The sequence below is a fragment of the Mustela putorius genome, unplaced genomic scaffold, assembly GCF_011764305.1.
Source record: "Mustela putorius furo isolate JIRA1106 unplaced genomic scaffold, ASM1176430v1.1 tig00003834_pilon_pilon_pilon, whole genome shotgun sequence".
In the NCBI taxonomy this organism is placed as follows: Eukaryota; Metazoa; Chordata; class Mammalia; order Carnivora; family Mustelidae; genus Mustela; species Mustela putorius.
The window spans coordinates 20,709,335-20,733,610 of NW_025421987.1; positions in this window are offsets into that span (position 1 = coordinate 20,709,335).

The window sequence follows — 24,276 nt, forward strand, 5'->3', positions numbered from 1 at the left end:
CCCTGCATGGCTTGGTGACCACTAGCATATTCATCTGAGAGACAGAAAACAGACTCAGAAAATCTGCTCTTATTCATGAATGCCATTAATGTATAATGTATAATGTCTATACATGGAACTAACTGAACCTAGAAATTTCTTTGCCACCATCCTCAAACCCATTTCCAGTCTTCTTGGACCCTTTGCATAAGCCGTAGAGTTAGTACATCCTCCAATTTTAATGTTGTATCAGGAAGATGTCTAGAGATATTTCTTCCCTTGACATCTTCACTCTATTTTCCTTTTATTTCTGGACCTGAGTGCCATTTAGGCCAGTATACTCCAAAATGCAATCATTATCCATACTTTTCCATTGGAAATATAATTACTTCCACTCGATATTATATAAAATATGATCATTTCCAAGTAGTCGTCTGTATTGCTCATGAGTCTTGTGCTTTATTTCTTTCATGTTCTTTAAAGAATTGGATTGTTTGATTACAAATAAAATTTTGTACAAAAAGCATTCAAACGGGGTGCTTCATAATGAAAACTTTATTATTAGTAATAAAGGATGGACTAGAGAGAGAAAGCCCCACAAATGATCTTAAGAAAAATAAATGGTAAATTTTAATATAACTGCCACAAGGGAGTTATTTTTTTTAATGGTTCAGAAGCAAAGCCCACCAAATTGGCCTCATACTCCCACATTGTGATCTACCTTCATAATTTTCCTATATTAAACCCAAAACGATATTGGGATAATTCTTCTCTTTTCAAGCTTTTAGGATAATGAATTTGTTTTGAATTTCAATTCAAAGGGAATCTGCACAATTCCCATTGAAGCAATCTTGCTGATCAGCAACATTTGGTGCAAATAGTAATCAAGCTTCAAAATTATGCAAAACATTCCTTACTTCTCAAGAATTTCACTGAATTATTTAAAACTCAGTGTTGGAAACAAGCACCAGCTGTGGTGTGAAGGGGGTGGGGATTCGTAACTATGCACAAAGGATTGGAATGTCAGTATGCACGATTCACATAGTTGCATGTCCTTCTTCTGGCTGGACTGCAGTGAAATCACACTGAAACCTAATTGCACAACATGCATCATTTACCCAAGGAGGAATTTTTTTCTGTGTATTCAATTAAAGAATGTTTCTTCACAATACCTTGCCATCTGTTTAAAACTTTCAAGAAAAGTTACATAACTCAAGCTTAGTGGCATAGGCTGTGTAGTGCTATGATATTAATTATATAATGTGCTACTGGCTGAAATGTATGGCAATGACATAACTCCAAAAGGCACCAGAACAAGGATAAACATCATTGTCTTCCCAAAAGATTGTCACTTCATGGATAACAGTGATAATTTGGTCAATAAAAATAAAGTCATAATAAAGACTAAAGCAAAAACAAAAATATAAAACCAAGCTATTATTAAACAACTAAATACTACTTTCAGTTGTACTTCAAACATAATGGAGATGGCAGAGACTTTGTTGTCTTGGTACATCTGCATTATATAGCAATATACGAACAAATTCTGTAAGTCAGAACTGCAGCTGTTGTGGTACTTCTACCTTTGATCCTATCAAAACACCAAGAAAAAAAGGAGGAAGAGGAGTAGGAATGCGTTATTAAACTGTTTGCTGCAATAATATTACCTTATTAACCTTTGATCTAGGGAAACACCTATACATTACACTTTAAACTGGACAATAATAGGCTAACATTCTTGATCTTTCTTCCCCTTGGTCATTGCATTCTCTTACCGAAAGTAAATATTATTTCTATGATTCGTATCTTTCTCTTGAGTTAGGAGATAGGATAAAATTAATTCAATGTATATTTATCAGACTTCTATTATGAATGCTTAAAACTTTGGGATATCCAGAAGGATAAAAATGATCCCTGTCCGGAAAGAATTTAAAATGTTATTATTTAATAAGTGTGATGTATCCATCCAGGCACCTGAAGCTATTGACCTTTAAAGAATGCCTGGATTACTCATGAATTTCATGATAATAAATAAATATCTTAAAAATTTAACTTCTGAGGGTACCTGATGGGTTCTGTCAGTAAAGCATGCAATTCTTGATCTCGGGGTTTTAAGTTCAAGCCCTATGTTAGGTGTAGAGATTACTTAAAAATAAAAAACCTCAAAAAAATAACCTTCTAAGTAATATATATATATATTAAAACAGATATGAGAGAATATATCTTTCTTGTTGATACATTAAGAAATTGATTCCTCTATGAATAGGTATAAACCTGTCCAAAGAGGTGATGAATGTTTTCAGATTTCTTTGTACACTGGGGACCGCGAGAGGAAAGAATAGTCAAGCTTAGGATATTACTCAATTAATTTGAAGACAATTGTTTTTCCTGGCCTGAGTAGGACTTGCCAAAGCAAATTCCTGCTTTGGTCTTCTTTCCTTCAATGGAAGAGACAAGAAAAATGAGAAGTTGTGAGAAAGACTGAGAAAAAAATCTTTATTGGAAAAAAAAGTAGGCACCTTGGACATATTAAATGAAAAAAAAGGGGGGGGGACAGAAAGATCTGTTAGCAAAGAGAGTTTGGGACAGATCCTAAACATTGGTAGATATGAGTTCAATGGTAACTTAATTACCTCGAGTCCAAAGACTGTCAGTTAAATAAAGAAACTCTTAGGATACATTTTTTTTCCCTTTCATGCAATGAAAGGAAATGACTCTATTATATGTTGCTTTGCAGAGCATGCATTTAGTCATATTCTGAGTAATTTTGCTTGAAATAATGTGGCTTTATTGAAAACATGAGCAGGAAACAAGAAGTGTTTATGTCTCAGATGAGGATTGTCATGAACGTTTTGCACAATTTCACTGTACAACGTGTCCATACTAAGCGTATGTGACATTCTAAACTGCCTGTGGGAAAGCATGAAACCAAAGAGAAATTAAAGTAATTCCTAAACTAGAGGAAAGAACTTCACTCACTTTTAGAGAAAGCCTTCACTCACTTTATTTTAGTATCATGAATAAAATTGTGTTGCTGTGTTGATAAATACAAAGTTATCCAAAGCAAGAGGGATCTGAGTATATTTATTTTATACCATTGTACATTTAAAGTGTATTTTTTTCAATTTTTGAAAAAAAAAAGAATGGACTTCTGTGGGCAAAATTGTGAAAAAAACTTAAATTGATATAGTATGTTAACATATGGAGATTCTTTTTACACTCATAAAGTAGTTTAATCTTTATAACCACCTGGTAAGTGGGTATCGATGTTTTAGTTTTACAGAGAATTGAAGAAATTAAATGACTTTTTTTTCAAAGAAACATAACTAGAGATTGGCAAATTCAATATGCAGCTCAGGGCTCCTGATTTTTTGTTCAGTACTCTTTTCCCACTGCAAATGTGTACTGTGTTGTTCTCTTCTCTTCTTTATTTTCTCTACTGCCTTTTAAGCAAGTGGGACTTTTGTTAACTGTTTTTTCCCTCAATCTTTGCAGACTTTACCCTCTTGTGTCAGGCAAAGTCATTTAAGTAACAGATTATTTGAATACTCAGACCCTTGTCCAATTCAAACATGGTACTACTAGAGGAACCCTGTGCCTTTATTGAGGAATTAATATCTTTAATATTAATTACCTAAGAATGCCAAAAGAGCCCTGGTCAACTAGGTGTCTGGCTATATGAACTCCATGTTCCCCCAAGGAGATACGTACTAGTGGGAGAAGCAAGACTTCAATTCTAAAGGCTTCAGTGTGACTAGTCACACCCATACAGAGCTGTAAACTTCCCTCTATTTTATTTTTTCTTATTCTCCCTAGTTTCCTGCACAGTCCTTCCAGATGGCATTTTTCCACCTTCCTAACACTTTTGATCTTGTTTTTCCCCAGAGACCAGTTTTATTCTGTTTTTAATCTGTTTCTAAAATAGAATTTCACATACCAATATAGTATATTTTCATTTGCTTTCAATTACACTCTTTTCTCCAATCATTGATTTAGCAAATATTTGCTATGTAGCAGACAGAATATGGGCTATGTAGTGGGGGACAAAAATATGCCATCTTTTAAAGACCTTTTTTCAAGACAACTTTGTCCAAGTTAAAGAGAAATATAAGTACAAGTTGTGCAATCTCTTAATTAACAATTCAAAAAAAAATCTCTCATTTAACAATTCAAAAAAAAGAAAAAAGAGCCTTCAGGAACACAGTAATGGTAAGAACATGGTGAGAGAGTGGGTGTGGATGGGATGTTAGGAAGGTTAATATTCGAACTGATTTTAAAGGTAGAATTAGGAGACTGAAAACACCGTGGCATTCCAGAGAGAGAGATTGCACAACATGTAAATCACAGGATATGAAATTGCATTATGATTTTTGAAGGAAGACTGGAGTGTAGATGCATTTTTGTAAGTAAGTAAAAGTAGGGTAAAGTCAAAAGGGGAGATAAAAGTCAGATTGCAAAGAACCCTTAGCGGCACATCAAGGAGCAGATCTTCCCCTACCAGGAGCAGGGACCTACTCAACAATTTTTAAAAGGAGAATAATGTAATCAGCTACGTGTTTTTAAAAAAGGCATACTGGTGACAGTGCAGAAGATGAATAGGCAAAAGGAAAAGATAAGAGGTGGGGGAAAGAGGAAGAAATTATACACATCCAGTTATGTCATGATGAGAATCTTAACTATGACAGAATCTAAACATGAAGTGCTAGATCAAAGCCATAAAAAGAGAACAGACGTGTGTGCAATATAAGTAAATGACACAGAAGATAGGATTGCTGATTCTGTCCACAAAAAAGGATGGGTTCAAAGGGAAAGTCCCAAACTATAGGAAATTTATAACTTAGTGGGATTGTCAAAGGGAATGATGGCCACTAAATGGCATTACAGTGGTGGAGAAGAAAATGTGATAAAGCTGTTCTGACGTGGGAGGTGTCATATGTCATCTAGGAGAATGCATTGAGGAAGGTGAAGCTTGCAGGTGGTAAAACAATGCCGAGTCAGAAATTCTTGGTTTCTGGAGGAAAATGTCTCATTAGACAGAGAATGCTGTCTTTTGTGGAATTCTCAGACCCAAAGGGAATCTGACATCTCCTCGCTGTCTCAAAGGCACCCTCCGGCCTCAACGCATTTGCTAATGCATTGGAGCTCAGGGCACCATCAGCTAAGTTTCCAAGAGTTAGGATTGCTCAGAGTTCTCCCCTAAAGAGAGATGCAAGTTTGCACCTTCCTTTACACAGGAACCACAGAACATAAATTATTCATTTAAGAACAAGACTGAACATAGAAATTAGAAAGACACTTGAGCAGATGATTTAATTCAGGAATCTTAACCCCCATAAAAGTAGTCTCTCAAGAGTCACTAACAGAAAAATCTGTAAAATATCTTAAAGCATTTTAGGAGGTAGCTGCCAGTATAGGAGCTAAAAATGAGATTGCTGGGATAATCATGTCAAGAAGTAGGCTCCTGCAGAGAACCCACTGAGGCAAAAGCAAAACAGATGTGTTTGACAGGTTGGAAAATGGCCGCAAAAGAATGAAACATTGAATTTGTAAATTTATAGAAAAAAATCAGCTTCCCTAAGGGTTTTTCCTCAGGGACCTCTGAGTAAAGTAAAAGAACTTGTTAGAAAGAAAAAATGTCATGGTATTTTTAAGGGCTTAAGAAAAAAATTATTAAATAAATGAAGCCAGTTTAAAATCATAGACTTCGGGTAATTAGATGTTCACTATCATCACTGAGTCCTCCAATATGGAGCCCATATGATGAAAAGAAAAAAAATTAAATGGGTCAGGAGAGAAAGTTGATATGTATTAAATAGCTACTACAGCCTAAACACTTTTCTGGATGTTTTCCTTGTGTTTTCTCATTTAATCTTCATAAAAGTCCTATGAAATAGGAATTACTCTCCCTATCATAAAGGGAATGTGATATCTGATGCTGAGAGAGGTTAGATAAATGTATTTATTTATACAGCATCCAGAAAAAAAATACTTCTGGGATAGGAGAATGATTAAAGATACCTATGATGTGACAATAATAATAATAATAATTTTAAAGTAGATGAGACAGATGCCAAAAAAAGAAAAGTAGGGTAATACAGAGCAAAGAGTATATAAAACTACACTCTTTATTAAATCTAAAAGTGACTTAGTTGGACACATTTCTGTGATACTTAATAAAGAAATGTGATACTTCCTCTTTTTGTGTTTCTCATGCTCTCAAGATAATTATTTTTCAAGATTTCTGGAAGGTTGCATTAGTGGGTATAACTCCTCCTGTCCCTTGTTCATGAAGTTCTTGTGGAGACCCTGGATTCAGTAGGAAAGTCACAGAAGTGCTATAGGACTGGTTACTACTTAATCATGCACATAAAGAAAGCAGCCTTTAAGCAACGTTTTGACTTAATTCTTGAGAAGTCTATGGTTGAGAGATGGATAGAAATAATATTCTGCTTTAGGGCAATAAAAATTTTGTTTAGAATAGACAGAATTCCTGTCTAGAACAGAAACATTAAGGCAATAAAACCTTACTGGTAATTTTAGGAGATATTTGTGTCTGATCTCTATGGAGAATAATGGACTATGAATAAATAGAATACTAAATAGTTTGTAAGCATTTATATATACATACATATATATATAGAGAGAGAGCAGAATTTGGAATCGTATGTCAAAGTTGAGAACATATATATATAGAGAGAGAGCAGAATTTGGAATCGTATGTCAAAGTTGAGAACTTAGTATTTTGACTCTAAAATCATGAAAGAAAGAGTTCAAAAAATGACACTGTGCGAAGGGCTGCATGGGAAGTGCCAGTGTTTTTAAGAAAAAGCCTTACAGGGACAAAATTGGGAGCATAAATAAGTTAAGTAAACCTGAGAGAAAGAATTAGAAAGTGGTGGGTGTGTAATTAATGGGAGAAGGTGCACTTGGCTAGCTGCATCCAACAAGATTTAGCCAATAATTGCCTGGAGATCTCACACCATGGATAAAATAGAGACAAAGCTCTTTGATTTATCATTTACAATGTGTAGGATATATTTAAAAATTTACTAAACATCTGAAGAAATACAACAAAATTAAATTAAAATTCAACAACAATATTAAAATCTTCAAATATTTGGATCAAGCAACATACTTCTTAATAATCCAAGGGTGAAAGAAGAATTCATATGGAATATTAGAAAATACTTTGAACTGAATGACAATATAAACACAACATATCAAAAACGATGGGAAACCACTAAAGCAGGACTAGAGGAAAAATCATAATTTAAAATTGTATATTAGGAAAGAAAAAAGTGTTTAAATAGAGGGTCTAAACTTCTACCTTAAGAGGCTAGTAAAAAAAAGAAGAGCAAATCAAATTCAAAGTAAGTAAAAGAAAGGTCAAACAAACAAACAAAAAAACACAACCAGGAAAAGAATAAAATTGGAAACCAGCTAGAGAGAAAAATCAACGAATCAAAAATTAGTTTTTTGAAAATATTAATTTAATTGATAAACCACTAGATAGATTATTTAAAAAAAAGAAGAAAATGCACAAATTGCCACTATCGAGAACAATGGAAGTGACATCATTACAAATCTTAAAGACATTAAAGAGGGAATATTATGAAATATTTTATACAATAAATTAAACATTGTAGATGAAATGGTCAAATCCTCAAGAAAGAAACTTACCATAAATAATTAAAAATTTTCACTGAAAGAAATCAAACCACATGGCTTCACTAGTATATTCTATCAAACACCTAAGGAGGAAATAATGTTGATCTTACACAAACTTTTTATATAAACTCTTTTGGAAAATCTAAGAGGCAGGAATACTTCCCAACTTGTTTTATGAGGCAAATAAAACCTGACAAACACATTAAAAGAAAATCAATGAACAACAATATTGATTAAAAACATAGAGGCAAAAATCTTGGGAAAACATGAGCAAAACAAACCCAACAATTCATTAAAAAAAAATAAAAGACCCAAATCAAGTGAGGTTAATTATAAGAGGGCAAGATTGGTTCAATTTTCCTAAATCAATCAGTGTAATTAACTACATTAAAAAATAAGAGAAAAATTTTATGATAATCTGAGTATTAAGCACCCAGGGTAAAGAAATAATTTTTAAGTTAGGAAATAATGCATTCAAAGGGTGTGTGAGAAAGATGCTTCTGTCAGAATTCAACAGTTGATTGGATACTAAAATGACGATGGTAAATTATGAGAACTGAAGGAGAGAGCAGGGATCTGAGGGAGAAGGGCTTCATAATCCAAATGGAATAAAAGATAAAGAAAATCTAATAATGATGGAGGTGGCAATTAATACAAGAAGGCCAATGGCTGTCAGTGTTCAAACGAACTTAAAATGTATCTGCATGATACAAGAAAGCTAAAAACATGGCTTATTTTATCCAAAGAAAGAGAATGTTGACATTTTATTATTTCAAAAGCAAAAATGTAAAAAAGCAAATCAAAACAGGGACATTTTTTTCTTCTAATGCCCTATTTAAAACACTTAATTTATTGTTTTTATTATTGTTGAATATAAAATGAAAAACTTATCTTCTTATCGAAAATAACATAGACATGTAGGACATGCCCAATAAATGTGTGGAGTGTTTTTTTAAAAGGTTTTTTAAAGCAGATTTAAGGTGTTTGTTTGTTTTTGTTCTTGTTTTTTTTTAATTCAAATTGACCCAAAGCAAAAGTTACATTACAAATGTAGAACAGGGGCACCTGGGTGGCTCAGTGGGTTAAGCCTCTGCCTTTGGCTCAGGTCATGATCTCAGGGTCCTGGGATCGAGCCCTTCATCAGGCTCTCTGCTCAGCGGGGAGCCTGCTTCCTCCTTTCTCTCTGCCTGTCTCTCTGCCTACTTGTGATCTCTGTCTGTCAAATAAATAAATAAAATCTTTAAAAAAAATGTAGAACAAAACTCATTATGATATAAACACTAGGAGTTACATGAAAGCTAAATTTTTTGGCCAAGGTCCTCATCCCAGTCACATTCTGGGCTAATAAGCAACTCTGTGGGAAAAGTTAGAATCTCCATTTGTGTATGATCCACTCTGGTAATGAGATTTAGAATTTCTTTTATGGTAAGCTTTATAGTATGTAACAATTTTAGAATTTTATAAATTTAAAAATTTATAATACATACACACAGACACCAACATGTAAGTATATATATATATATATATTTTCTCTGTTTTTGAAGAATAATTGAAATACAATGCTGTATTACTTTCTACTATATAACATAGAAATTCAATACTCATATAACTAGATATAGTCACTACAATAAGCCTAGTTACCATTCTGTCACCATTCAAAGATGTTACAATTGCATATACTTTATTTCTAATACCTTATTTGCCTCAAATTTAAATTTATTATTTGTATGTACATTTTGTACAAAGTAAATGTACGTTTTGATAAAAATATGTATGGTTATTTTGAACCTACATGCTTCATCTTACTATTTTAATAAGATTTATTTGATTGCTTTTTATGTAAAATAAAGAAGGAATACAAACTTGCATCACTAAGAATTTTTTATTACAAACCATTTAAGGCTTAGTCCCAAAGGGTATCTGTAAGTTCATATTCACTCCACTCCAGTGTAACCTTCATCTCCTCCAATACCCAAATACATATGCAATACAACATAACTTCTATGGAGAGAGGATGTTCCTTGTTCTAGTTTCCCAGCACTGTTCCTAAAACATAGTGATACATAATAAATTGATATGTTAACCAATTAAATAATTAAAGTATTAAAAATAGCTTAGACTATACATCTGCCATTAGAATTCCAACCACCTTATAATATGCAAACTTTGTTTTCTGTTGAGAGGTCAGTTTTGTCCATGAAGATGCAGCCTAAACGGTGAGTCAAGAAAGGAGTTCAGAAAATCCCTGATAGAGATGTTCTTTTAATTGTTCTATTTGTTTAAAAGAACTAAAACAAAAAAAAAAGAGTAAATGACCAAATAACATAAACTTGAGTTATTAAACAGTTAGGGAAAGAGGAGGGAAGGAAGATAGTGAAAAGTAAAGAAGATAAAGATAACAGAGAAATTTATTACTCTCCTAGGAGAATATAATTATAGTTTGTTGCTGTACCTTTCATATTTAGGCCTTCTGGGTTTGTTATTAAAGAGTTTCTCTGGAGAGGTTGAGTCATTACTCTCTTCTCTTTATGAAAATAATATAAAGTTTTATTAGATATGTCCAAAAGAGGCTGCAGAAGACATACACATTTATTTACACACATAAAGTATCCATGCTCTGCAGTAGAAATTTTTGCAAGCTGGAAATGCTTTAGGTTGCCCAATATGGTAGCTACTAACTACATGTGGCTATTGAGCACTTTAGATATAGCTAGTATGGCTGAGGAAATGAATTGTTGATTTTAACCTTAATAATTTAAATTTAAATTGCCACACATGGCTAAAGGCTACCAAATTGGACAGAGGAGCTTTAGATGATCAAAACAAGGCAAATCTATTTTATTTTCACAATAGTCCATGCAACACTATAGTCCAATACAATATCATCATAAGGAAGAGTGTGAAACATTTCTGCCAACCAGCCAATCATTGTAAGTTTAGCCTCTGGATGAGGCTAAATTTATGACCACAGACTCCAAAATGAAATGAGTATCACAAGAAAATGGGAATGCAGTCACCAGGTGGGAACACAAGAGTAACTTGACAGAGACGGATAGAAGTAGATATAATAGCAGGATGAAGAGAATCATTATTTTCATAATATAATAAATTGTGTCAATACAGCAATGGGTCAAAATAAATGATTCTCTCACAAAAAATTAAATATGATTTTTGATCAAACTTTCATGCTAATTTTAGTAATTGTTTTACCTAAAGCCTATAAGGTTTTTCTTGAGAAACCTACCATAATACTGAAGTTTAATATAAGCTTTTGCTTCAGAGTGTAACATTAAGAACTTTATTATTAATTGATAAATATGATGCTTTTCATTCTTTTAATTCTGCAAAATTAAATTTTGACCACATTACTATGATTTAGATGACTATTCATGCCAGTAAATGTGTTTACAATGCATATTTACTTTGAAAACCTTACATTGTGAAATAGACACTTCAAATCCAAATGGATGCTACTTTATATTACTTGCAAAGTCCTTCTTATGAGTAAAGTGGTACACAAAAATCTTTGACCTCATTGAAGATAAAGCCATCTGCATAGTGACATCACAGATCCCTCACATTTCTGGTAAATATTTTAACATTGAACCATTGCTGCTTACAATCAGTTTGATTCTAACTCAGGTATGTTTTTTAAAGCATGATTTTTTGGGGTATAAACAGCCATGAATCGATGCCAATAACATCTATATACCTCATTATATTGCTAACGTTCCCAAATGGGAAGAAGAATTATCTCCTCATAAAATTTGAAGACTTAGTATTGGGAATAGAATCCAGTGGAAGAAAGCATACCTGAGCATTCCCTAAAGGCATAATATGCAGGCTGTTTGCCATTTTCATATACTGCACTTCTTACAACTTCAATCCACTTCAATCACAGAGATTAGTTTCAGGATGGGCAGGCTCAGGAAGGAATAATTCCATCCTGCCCCTATACAACCTATTAGTTATGACAAGAATTGTTCTTTATTGTTGACATATTCCAGTGTTCTTCCCCAAACCAGAGGGTTTTATATAAGAAAGATATTAGGATGTTGGGAGGAAGGAGGGATCAAGGAACCACATTCTGAAACTGTTTTTAGATCATCATCTTCGGTATTTCCAAGAAGAAAATCATCTTGGGGTGGTTTCAAGAATTCTTTGAAACAAATACATTTCAGAAGTCATCAGGGAAAAACATTGCTACACAACATTGTTTCTTCTTCCTTTTTTTCTTTCCCTAGCTAATTTTTACTTTCTTCCCTGGAAGAAAAGCAATATGTAACAGCTGTATGATTTATGCAATCATTGATGCAAAACTACATTGAATCCCCAGGTCATTCACCATATCGTTTGCCAATTAATATCAGTAAAAGCAGTGTGACTTGGTTTCTCAAACATGCAAGTGAGATCACTTTCACTGCACTGGAATGCCAAGTAAAACCACAGACTGGTATTTCTGCATTGCCTCTTGGAGTCTGAAACCAGGGAACCGTGCTATTTCTTTCTCATCACAATGGCAGCAAAATTTCACTGATCTGTTGTCTGTGCAGAAGTATCATACATTTTGCCCGATTCTTGCCAGGAATTAGACGATCCTTTCAGGTTAGAGGACAGGTTGAAATCCATTGCTAATGTGAACCGTATTTAAAATGAGACCTCTTGGCCAAGGCCGGAAGGCAGCTATAGTTTAAGGGTTTTGAGATGGCTTCTCGTGGCCCACCACAACTGATGCTTCTACTAGACCAATGTTTTTTTGATTCTGGACTTAAAATGTCTTCTCCTCTCAGCATTCATAATCAGACTATTTTCAACCATGGTTGTAAACTTTCAAATATGCTGGCAAATCTCCTTATGTTAAACTCACTTTCCCCAATTAACAAACAACGGAAAAAATGTTTAGCACCTGTTTGACGTTAAGAATTATTTATCTTTTCAACAGTTAAATTGTAAAGGAGTACACTCGTGTTTCATAATTGGCTCTGGGAAGTGTTCCCAGGCAAGTTTCCCAATAAAAAGCAATCATTGTCCCTGCACCCGGCATGCAAATCTATGGTGAAATCCATAGTCCACAAAGCATTCAGGGACAGTCTCAGCATAGCCAGGCAAACCATGAGGTACTTGTGAAATTAGAAGAATTGCTGTCACCACCAGCACCCTCCCAGCAATTCCAGAGGTCACTACATATATGAACTAAGGCAAATGACACTATAAGCAAATACCTCATGATTTGAGACAAACAAAAGATATTGTTCATGATCGGTGTGTACCATACGATTTCACTCATATGTGGAGTATAAGAAATGAAATAGATGAGCATCGAGGGCGAAAAAGAGATAGAGACAAATCATAAAAGAGACTCTTAACTATATAGAACAAACTGAAGATAGCTGGAGGGGAGGTGGGTGAGGATGGACTAAATGAGTGATGGGGATTAAAGAGGCACTTGTGATGAGCACTGGGTGTTGCATGTAAATGCTTAATCACAAAATTCTAGTACCAAATCTAATATTACACCGTACGTTAACTAACTGGACCAAATAAAAATGTAAAAAAGAAAAAAAAAATAGTGTATTCTCTTTGCTCCATTGCAGAGAACTCGGTGCTAGCCGTATTTTATCCAGAAAGAGAATGTTTAAAAAGCTTTAAAGGACAATTTTTTTTATAATGAGCATTCTGCTGTGGAAAAGCATTTTACTCAGTCTTCTTTTGAAAGCAACAAATACTCTAGAATAGAGAAAGCTTCTGTATCTCTAGCATTTTAAGTCAATTCTTTTGATAAATTCAGAATTGACAAAAAGCGAAAGAAAAAGAAATAAGAAAACAAGAAATAACAAAAAAATGTAAATGGAAAAAATAGAAAGTTTTTAATCAGTTCTTCCAGATTCCCCACTTGAGTAGCTTCTACCAACTCTATGGATATTTTACAAGTGCCTTTGTTCAAAATAAATAAAACTTAAAGCCAAATGCTCTTCAAATATGAAGAACATTACATAATTATTGTGTTGGAGCAAACAACACTTATGATTATAGTTTAGTCTTGAATCACAAACCATATTAAATATTATATATTCTGCCTTAGGATATTCAATACATTAAACATCTGGATTTAGAAGAAAATGTCACAGAAAATTAGAGATAAGAGGGACTTCAAAGATCATTGAATACAATCTGCTACTTCTGTGAATAAAGAAATGGAAACCATTGAAATCTGAGGACTCTGTTTGTTTACTTGTTTCAGCATTCTAGCTTCAACAGAGCTGGAGAAGCTGTGAGTCATCAGAAAGGAATTTAAAGGAGAAATTAATCAAGGTTTACTCTTTTTTCAAAGGGCATGCTGTATTTCAGGTATTTGGGGATTATTCTTGTTTTTTTTCTAGAGGTTAAATGAAGGTCTTGGTCAAATAGTGAGCAACAAAGTAATTAATTTTATCATTTAATTTATTAAAAGATTTATTAGAGATTACTTTTAAATATGAGCTTGTCAAGTGAAAACATACTTAAATTTATAAGATTCTTTGCCCACAACTTTTCAGGAATGCATCTGTAATGGGAAATGAGGTATGTCTCTGGAGCCTCATTATACAATGACCACCATCTTAACAACACCCTTGCTAAATACAATATAAGGAACTCGGGCTATTTTCTTATATCATTCTGAAATCAATGCTTATGGTTATTACCTCCAAATGCAGTTCACAAAAGCAAAGTTTAGGTGAGGAGTTAACAGACAAAAATAGTGCAAGAATGGCATTTGGTATTTATTTAATAGACAATTAGATTGTAAATTATCGGGAGCATGAAATTTTAACCTGTAGTTCATAGACAGAATTAACAGGCACATGAACCCACTAGGTATGCATACTGTTATTTGCTTTTAGAAGGTGCTTGAGACTAAAGAATTTGTTGTAGAATAGTGATATCCACAGAAATATAAGGTAAGTCACAAATGTCAGCTACCTACGTCATTTTAAATTTTATAGTAGCCACATTTTTTAAAGAGACAAAAATAATTTTAAAGTTTGATTCAACCTAATCCAACCAAAATATTCTCATTTCAACTTGTAGTAGATATAAAAATTATTGATGAGCCATTTTACATTTTGTTGTTGGTACCAAGTCTTCAAAAATCAGGTGTGTATTTAAGACCTACAGTACATTTCTGTTTGGACTTGCCACATGTCAGTGCTCAAATGTGGCTAGTACCTGCCATACAGGACAATTTAGTCTAGAGATAAGATGTTCAATAGACATCAGGCAGCACAGCATGAATAATATTTCTTTATGTTGCCCTATTGACAAGTATTTAGTGGCACTGAATTTGAGATGATCTTCAGATAATTACTAGTATTTCTGCATTCCCAATTAAGTGACAATGCAAAATATTTAATGCTTAAGTAGATCTGGAGCACATTTTTCATCTTCTGAAAATGTTATCCTAAGAAAGAATGGTGCCTGAAAGGACTACCCAATCTCCTGCAAGCCCTGAGGGTGAAACATGTAAAGATTGAGAAGATTTTCATTGTTGAAATGATCCTTATTTTCACAGGAAGGTCATCACATGACAAAATATGCTCATGCGATTGAGTATCATTTGGATATATTTAAAAGACGGCATTCAAGAGTTTGTGGAATTTTAGTAATTAAATAAGAAATGCTCTTCTTTGAAATGACATAACAGACATTTAAATTAAATTTTGTTGAAATGCAATTGAACTGATGTACATGCAATTTGTTGTGTATGTGGCAAAAGCCAGAAATTGTTAGTGATTTCCCCTGAATGTCTCATCTTGTTATAATCAACTATCTCAAAAGTTAACCTTCTTCAAAACTTAATGGATCTTCTTATTTCTTAGTGAGGTGAATGGAGGCTCTTAGAGAATCTAATGACAGTATCTTTCTTCTTCCTTTGTAGGGCCCATATAATTAAAAAGGCCAACAGAGTTGTCAGACTAAAGTATACCATTATGCTGTTCTTTTAATTGCAATCGTTTCTAACATTACTTTATTATTTTTTAAACTCAAAGTATCTTAACCCTCTCTGAGTGGTAATAATTGCTCTTTTTTGTACTGCTATATATAACATTCAGGGGTGTACTGCTGTGATAGGATTGATGGAGTGTTTGTTTCCTTTACCTCAATTCATAAAGAGAGAAAAGGCTGTATTCCTTAGGTATTGAAATTGTAAGGGAATATCCTTTATCATGTAAGAATTCATCAATAAGCTGGTTTTATGTCTTAAAATTTATGGCAGAAAGTCAAATGCAGGTAGAATTATTGCCAGGTTATAGAATGGTGAAACACTCTCGCTGGGCAAGAGGAGAGACCATTTTATTTTTCATCTGATCCCAGAGACAAACAAACATCTCTCGCTGGTGATTGCAAACCCACTGATCCATGTACTGGGTAGAGGAACTTCAGTGCCACTACACTGGTCCAAAGAGAGTCACAGAAGTAAAGGTATCCCTTGTTTTTTTAAAAGTTTACTTTGTGCCACTTGCTTTTACAAAAGATCTACATTAGTACCTGTCTTTGAAAACCAAAGAAATCTGAGAGGATTTTTGCTTTTCTTTTTTTTTTTTATTTTTTATTTTTTATTTTTTATAAACATATATTTATATCCCCAGGGGTACAGGTCTGTGAATCACCAGGTTTACACACTTCACAGCACTCACCAAAGCACATACCCTCCCCAAAGTCCATAATCCCACCCCCTTCTCCCAACCCCCCTCCCCCCAGCAACCCTCAGTTTGTTTTGTGAGATTAAGAGTCACTTATGGTTTGTCTTTTATGGGGAAAAAAAAAAAGGTGAAAAGCTAAAGGAGCATTCAGTGTTTGTTTTTCAGTAGCCTTATAGAGGCAGATCGCACCCACACCAGGAAGAGAGGCATCTTCGAGCTCCTTCCTGGAGCTGAGATACTCAGCATCTCAGCATCAAGCTGCCATAGTTTTGAATTGTGTCTGTGAGTGTCTGTGCTTTGTCTCGACTTACTTTGTACCTTTATTAGCAAGATGTGTCCCAAGGTTTTGGAAAACCCTTAGAGAAGTTATTTGGGGGCTATAGGCCTGGAAATCCTAAAATAATTTCCCATATAATTTAGCAGTAAGTGCTTCTTTATGCAATTTCAGTTAATAAAGGTTTTCATGGGAAAACTCTGCTTTTGGATAGTGGGACAAACCTGTAATATAGATACTGTAGAAAAGTGTCTGAAAACTGGGAAAGAGGGAAAGAATAACATGGCTTCTCCTTGTCATCCTGCTCTTTATTCTACCCCCAGTACTTTCCTTGGGCCAATCCTATATGTTGATTTATATATTAATATAAAGGGAGGAGGAGATGAAAAATACTCAGGAAACCTGATCAATGCTGAAAACCAACCTAATTAATTTAGACGCAAGAATTTTCCTTTTTTTTTTTTTTTTCCATGAGCAGGCTTTTATTCCTAATGTATTTGGGCAATTTTCTTTACTCTCAATTGAAGATACTGGCATATTCTTTAAGTTTGCCAACCACCGAGAATGAATTAGCTTGTATTACATGGGTCATAGTCATGAGAGGCTTTGAGATATCCTGACATATTAACATCATGTCAGCTCAACTCATCACACATTGATTTCCAAGTTAAAATAGTTTAAATATATTATTTATATCATGATGGCTACATATGCCTCTTCTGAACATGTTGTTTGCCATTTTCCTAAAGTGATCAAAATGCTTACTCTACATGCTTTTCCTCATTTTAATCTACAAGGTCAGGAAGAGTAGAATTGTATATTATTACCCTTGTTTTTTACCTTTAAAAAAACTGAAATGAGGAGAATTTAAATCACAGTGATTTAGTCACTTACTGATATAATCCATATGTTTTTTTTTCCTGATTCAAAGGGCTGTTTAAATAAATTTTATGCATTATTATTTATGACTACTTATTGGTTTTGTATGTATGCATAAGTATATGCATTTCTTAAGTATTGCTCACAATTGCTTATATATAGAATTTCATTCCATTAATAAGAATTCTAAGTGAATAAAGCATGAGTCAGCAATGTAAATGATCTTCTGTCTTATTATTGGCTTAAAGTACAAACCTCTGACTAAAAAGAAAATATATTTCCCTTAGATACTATAAACTACTGCTGCTCGTAAGAGTCTGTCCTTTCACTATGGAGATATTAAGTAACAACCCATTATGAAATAATACTCATTTAAACCCACCACACTGGAAAAATCATATGTTTAAAATAATTTCCTAAGCATTTCTTTTAAAAAGGAGAATGTGAGACAATAAGAATATTCATTTATACATTTTTTAGTAAACACTCACTGAATAACAATAATATGTCAGTCACTAAGCCGGAAATTCCACATAAAAAGCATTAGGTGAATGATGGTTCCTGCCTTTAAAGAGGTGAAAATCTGGTGATAAAATCTGGCAAAACTGCCCCATAAAGACAACAAGGAAATATTGTTTGTGCACGTACACACACTCACAGAAGAAAGTGTGATGCAATAAAGAAGTCTACTTAAAGAAGAGCATGCAGGAGGCAGTTGGGAAGGACTTTAGAAAAGAGGATGTACTTGAGCTGAGTTTTAAAACATGAAAGCCAGCCACCTGGAAAACATCTAGAAGAAATAAAGGTCAGGCCGGAAGAATAAGATGTTGGGGCACAAAAGCAGGAAACAGAAGAAAGTGGTCAAGATGGCTGAGGAACAATGGAGTGGGCAGTGTGAACGCGGACGTGAGCAGAGGTCTCTGCAGAGGGCATCTTGTGGGCAACTTCCTGAAAAGAGACATTGATTATTATACTATAACTTTACATTTGGGGTAGCTCTTATGCATAAGTCTGGGAAAGTAGTCTACTCTCTAGGATATTGAGTTTATGTAAAAAGTCCTGGTGAGTAATCAGTTCTCAGATCATAGTCTGTACCCTAAGAATTCTAATTCATGCATTTAGGACTTAAGAATCTAGACAGTAGCTGGGAGATTTCTTCTTCAGTCCAGGACTTTCCAGAACCCCCGCATGTGGGGTCTATTCAGAATACCTGCTAAAGTAATTCTCTTGGATCTTTGAGATTTTCCTAAATTTAGATTGAATAGTCCATGACAGCTGATGGATTTTGCACAGACCAAATGTCTAAGGCATTACTAAGTGTTCCAAGCCTATTCAGAAAGCTGTGTGGTATGTGTGAAGTCTGAATGCAACTGCTGGATGAGGAAGGCACTGTACACTACCCGTGACAGTTAAGGGTTCAAATGAATTCTATTTCATTTTGTGTGATTGTATTTGAGCCATTACTGTGTGTTAATACAGTGAAGGGTTATGTAGAAGACAGTGTGGGAAAAGACATGAGTACTACCCTCAAGGCCCATGACCCCAAGTCAGTTTGGATGGTGGGCTCATATACTTGACACCCACGGCCAGTAATATTAAAGCCAGAAATTAGTGGAACAAGGGATCTTTTTTACTCTCTCTCTTCTCTCCTGTATTTATGAAAATAATAATATATATGATGCAAAGTTTTCCCCAAGTTATGGTGAATCAGAGAAATGATAGATGGATACAGGCCCTACCATTAGCAGTATTCTTTTCCAACTATAAGCCTTCAGACAGTTTTAAAGTTTTCCAGCCACAGCCTGCGGACTTATAAAAATGAGAAAAAGAAGACACTTCTGTAAATGACAAAAACAGGCACATCAATTAATCATTGCTATATAATAAACCATCCAGCACTTAGTAATTTAAAACTGTAGCCCCTCCCCCTTCTTTTTCTTGGCTTACAGTTCTGTGGGTCAGGTGGGTAATTAGTTGGTCTCCACTGGGCACACTTATGCTTCTTCAGTTAGCTGGTTAATTTAGGGTAGACTTCCTTGGCCATATGGCAGTTGGTATGTTTTTGGCCAAGTTGACAGAAATGACTGTAAGTCTCTCATCCCTCTACAGGCTACCCTAGTCATAAAGTTCAAAGATGGTAAGGAGACCTCTGAGGCCCAGGTCAGAACAACATTATTTACTTTGCATTCTATTGGTCAAAGCCCCATGATCAGTTTAGATTTGAAAATGGTTACTATAAAGTCCCATTGTCAAGGCCTTAGATACACGAATAGGTACAGAATTGTGTCCATTTTTTGCAAGCTACTATCAGGAAATAGAGAACATCTTTTTTTAAGATTTTATTTATTTATTTGACAGAGAGATTGAAAGAAATCACAAGTAGGTGAGTGGCAGACAGAGAGATTGGGAGAAGCAGGTTCTCCACTGAGCAGGGAGCCCGACACGGGACTTTATCCCAAGACTCTTGGGATCATGACCTGAGCCGAAGGCAGCCACCTAACTGACTGAGCCACCCAGGTACCCCAAGAAGATTTTTTAAATAGTACTACAGATTTCCATACTTTTTAAATCATATATGTTTTATGGTATCTGAAATAGCTTGAAGTGTAGGGGCATGGGCTGCCCAAGGGTAGATGAGCTAGGAGCATACCTGAAACACAGTTACAGATGACCAAAGTGATCAAGAAAAATCCAAAATACTAATTTCATAAGACAGGGTATATGATTGGAGAGTTTTCACCAAAATCCAAAAATAATCCTTTGAAATCTAACTATTCCTTAGTCTCCTCTTTGTTCTTCAGTCTTCAGATCTTGTATTATAATATCAAACATCCCATGCCTAATCTATAACTTTATAAAGAAAAGTTTCCTTTTCTAATATCCCTCACTGAAATTCTGACGTTATGGCCAACTGCCTTCTTAAGGATTCCTTGCCATATCTTTTCTGTATATTTCTGTCCATTTTGACCATCAAGAGACACCATGGCGAGACTGTGAGGGGGTTGCACTAACATTGCCTGTTTCCTCAGGATACTGACTAGAGCCTAAAAATGAGAGCCTGCATTTATCACCAGATTCTTCCTTGTGTGGGTGAGACCGTGCAGGCTGGTAACACTGGGCCTTTTGCTAAGAGGCACTCATTTCAACCCTTCAGTCCTGTCAGTTGGCAGGAAGGCTGTAATGGAACCCTCAGCCTGCAAGAAGAAGTCCTGCTGGTGGCCACAGTTCCCGGGAGGGGAGGGTAAGTCAGGGATGACGATTCAGAGAGTATGCTGGCGTCTGTTGTATTGAGGATAAGGCAAGGCTTCCACTGCCCTGTGGATCCTCCTGAGGTGCGAAGAACAAGATTTACTGCAAGCTCCACAACCTTCAAGACAAGCCAGGGAGCTCCATGTGTTCTCTTCCTGATTGAGAGCCTTGTGTATATAACTTGCCCTAAGTAAACTAACTCAGCTGACCCATGTTTACATTGAACTGCTGGTGTCCTAAATACAAGCAGGATGGGCCGGGTGGCCAGTCTTGGCACACAGAGCAATGCTTGTGTTTTTCTTTCCTTGGTGCCCCAGACGTCCGCTTTCTTCTCATTGGCGTTAGCGTTTGCAGCTGTTCCTGCTTGTCTGATGGTCAGGACTCCCCGTCTTGTGTCTCTTGTGGCTGGCAGTGGATTTCATCCATCCATTCATTCATTCACTAGACAGGACTGGAAATCTACTACACACTGAGATTTTCTTTTAACTTTCAAGATATGAATATTTTCTTAATTTCTATGGCAAATAGACATAAAAACTAAAAAAACGTGTTCTTCTCTCAGTTCTCTCACACTTTCCATTGAAGACAGCAGAATTCCATGAAAGAGGTCCTAGATGAGACTGTGTGATGATTCCTATAACAGCTCGCAGAATGTATTGACCCAGGAACTGTGAACAAAAACGCAGCTTCTGTCCCAATTCCCTCTGACTGTAACCTTCTCTACCCCTGAAGAAAACTTGGACAGCTCACATGGCTTTTGTTCCCACTCACTCCTAGATAACACAACATTTTACAATCTCTGTAAGTTAAAAAAAAGTCTCACATCAGTATGTAGAAGGTCCATTGAAAAAGTCTGAACTTGGCCTATCACCAAGTCTTCTCCTTTTCCCCTCCCAGATTTATTTCAGGCTGGAAGCCCAGCATTGTTACTATGCCCTCCACTTGTCCTGGTCAAGATCTTCTCTCACTCACTAGTTGAAGTGAATGAAGAGACTTAGATGGTTCTTACTTGGACTGATGCCATCACATTGACTATCCTCTTTGGCCTTGAGAGATGATAAAAGTCAATTCTTGATCTCTGCAGAGTATCTCTCTGGACTCCAATTTCCTGAGGACTCTTTTACCTGAGGAATGAACCTTTATCCTAGTGATGGATTGCTGCTGCAACCTCAGCTGCTGGGCATTCCATAGTCATCTTTCTCTTTCTGCTGAGATCTCCTTGTTCCTTGAGGTGGCACCATGAGACAGGACCCAAAATTCTCATAATCTCAAGTGGGCTCTACCAACTTTTTTTTTCCCCCCCAGAGAGAGAGAGACATGAAAACGGGGAAGGGGGAAAGGGCAGAAGGAGACAGAGAAAGAGAATCTCAAGCAGGCTCTGTGCTGAGTGCAGACCACCACACAGGGCTCAGTCTCCTGATCCAAAATCAAAAGTCCGAGGTTTAACTGACCGAGCCCATCCAGGTGCCCTGGCTGTTTGGCTTTTCATTGTCCACCCTGGTTCATAAGAAATGGTGGCAAGCTCCATGTAAACTCTGGGAGTTCAAGCAATTCCAAGGTGATGCTCTTCTGACTCTACCACCAAAGATAGAGGCACATCTCTAGTCGTTCTCTCAAAGATCTCCTCACTAGTCTTGGGCTTAGAAATTAGCAGGCCATTAAATTTCCTCCAAAGTGAGGACTGAAAGCAAAACATGAGCTTTCTCCAAAGAAATTTTTCCTTACCAAGCGTTTCCTTGTTGTACTGCCTCTGATATCTTTTTTTTTTTTTTTAAGATTTTATTTATTTATTTGACAGACAGAGATCACAAGTAGGTAGAGAGGCAGGCAGAGAGAGAGGTGGAGGCAGGCTCCCTGCTGAGCAGAGAGCCCCATGCAGGACTCGACCCCAGGACCCTGAGATCATGACCTGAGCCGAAGGCAGAGGCTTAACCCACTGAGCCACCCAGGCGCCCCTCTGATATCTTTTTATGTCCTTGTTCTTGCAGAGGGTTGAGAGAGTCCTTTTTTCTGTACCATTTCCTTTAAAAATCAGCATATGGGGACAGAGATGACTGCCTATACTCCCTGCTATCTGATACCTTTCTTTATGGTACCTTGGTTGAAACCTGAGGCAGGCATCGTCTCATACTAACTTCCTATTACACTCACTATATAACTTTGTAACAACAATTTAATTTTTCTGGATCTGTATTTCCTCTTTCATAAAATGAGAGGGTTGAAGCTCAATCTCTAGGGTCCTTTCAGCTCTCAAACTTGGTGGTTTTGTAGTTAAATTTCTGTAGACTGTGCAACACAATGGAAAACACATGGAGATAGTTGTCCAGAAATATATTCCCAGCTGTAATCCTATTAACAAGTTGAACAACCTTAAGCAGGTCTTTTAATTTTTCTGAGACTCACTTTTCTAATATGTAAAAGTGGAGTTTAAACTGGATGATATCTAGGTGTCTCTCTCAGAGATTATTTATTTATAACTTATTGTTTCCGAAGATTTCCTGAATTGTACATCTTAATTTTGCCACACACACAAAATAAGGTTTTTTTTTTTTTAAAGATTTTTATTTATTTGTCAGAGAGAGAGCGAGTGAGAGTGAGCACAGGCAGACAGAGTGGCAGGCAGAGTCAGAGGGAGAAGCAGGCTCCCCGCAGAGCAAGGAGCCCGATGCGGGACTCGATCCCAGGACGCTGGGATCATGACCTGAGCCGAAGGCAGCTGCTTAACCAACTGAGCCACCCAGGGGTCCCCAAAATAAGGTTTTAAATGGGAAAAATATTATAATTAAGTACTAAACTTATCTGAGAAACCTCCTGGTTAGCAAAAGCATAATAAGAAATGCAGGATTTAAGGTCATTATTATTTTAGAAGGCTACAGCTGTTCTTTGTTTCCTCCCCAGGTATATGAGCAAAAATTATATCATCAAATATCTTCAAACTTCATTATTAATAAGAAAAAGAATGTTTACTTAATAGGGTTGATTAGAGGATCATACGACATAAATTTGAAAGTGATTTCTAAAGGAAAATATGAAAAAATGCTGGTTATGTTTAAATACAATTAATAATGTAAAATAAAACATTTATTTTTCTTCTTGTTCAGAATGGTGATGAGAGACAAACTTCGTGATCATCACCAGCATCTGCAAGCCCATAATATACCCGGAAGCAGGAGAGGTATGAAAACTGTGCATCAGAGGGTGAGGTAAATCCTGGATATAGTGAAGGATACATTCCAAGACCTTTGTGAATCTGCTAACTAGAAATATTTGTCCAGGCTCTTGGTTTTCTCTCAAAACACTTTTCCGTCAAGCCACATGTTTCCTGGGAATATCCTCATGTGTATGGTTTGAGAATTTACTAGAACATTCCAGTCATATTTTATCTTGTTTCCACGACAGTGGGGTATGCTTATTCATATCACTGGACCAAGTCTTCACTAAAACAGACATTTCATTCTCTAATGTACGTAAAATTCCTTCCAACTGAATGAGAATCATGATGCTTTTAGACTCCATAATATTTGCTTCACTTTCGACCTCAATGCT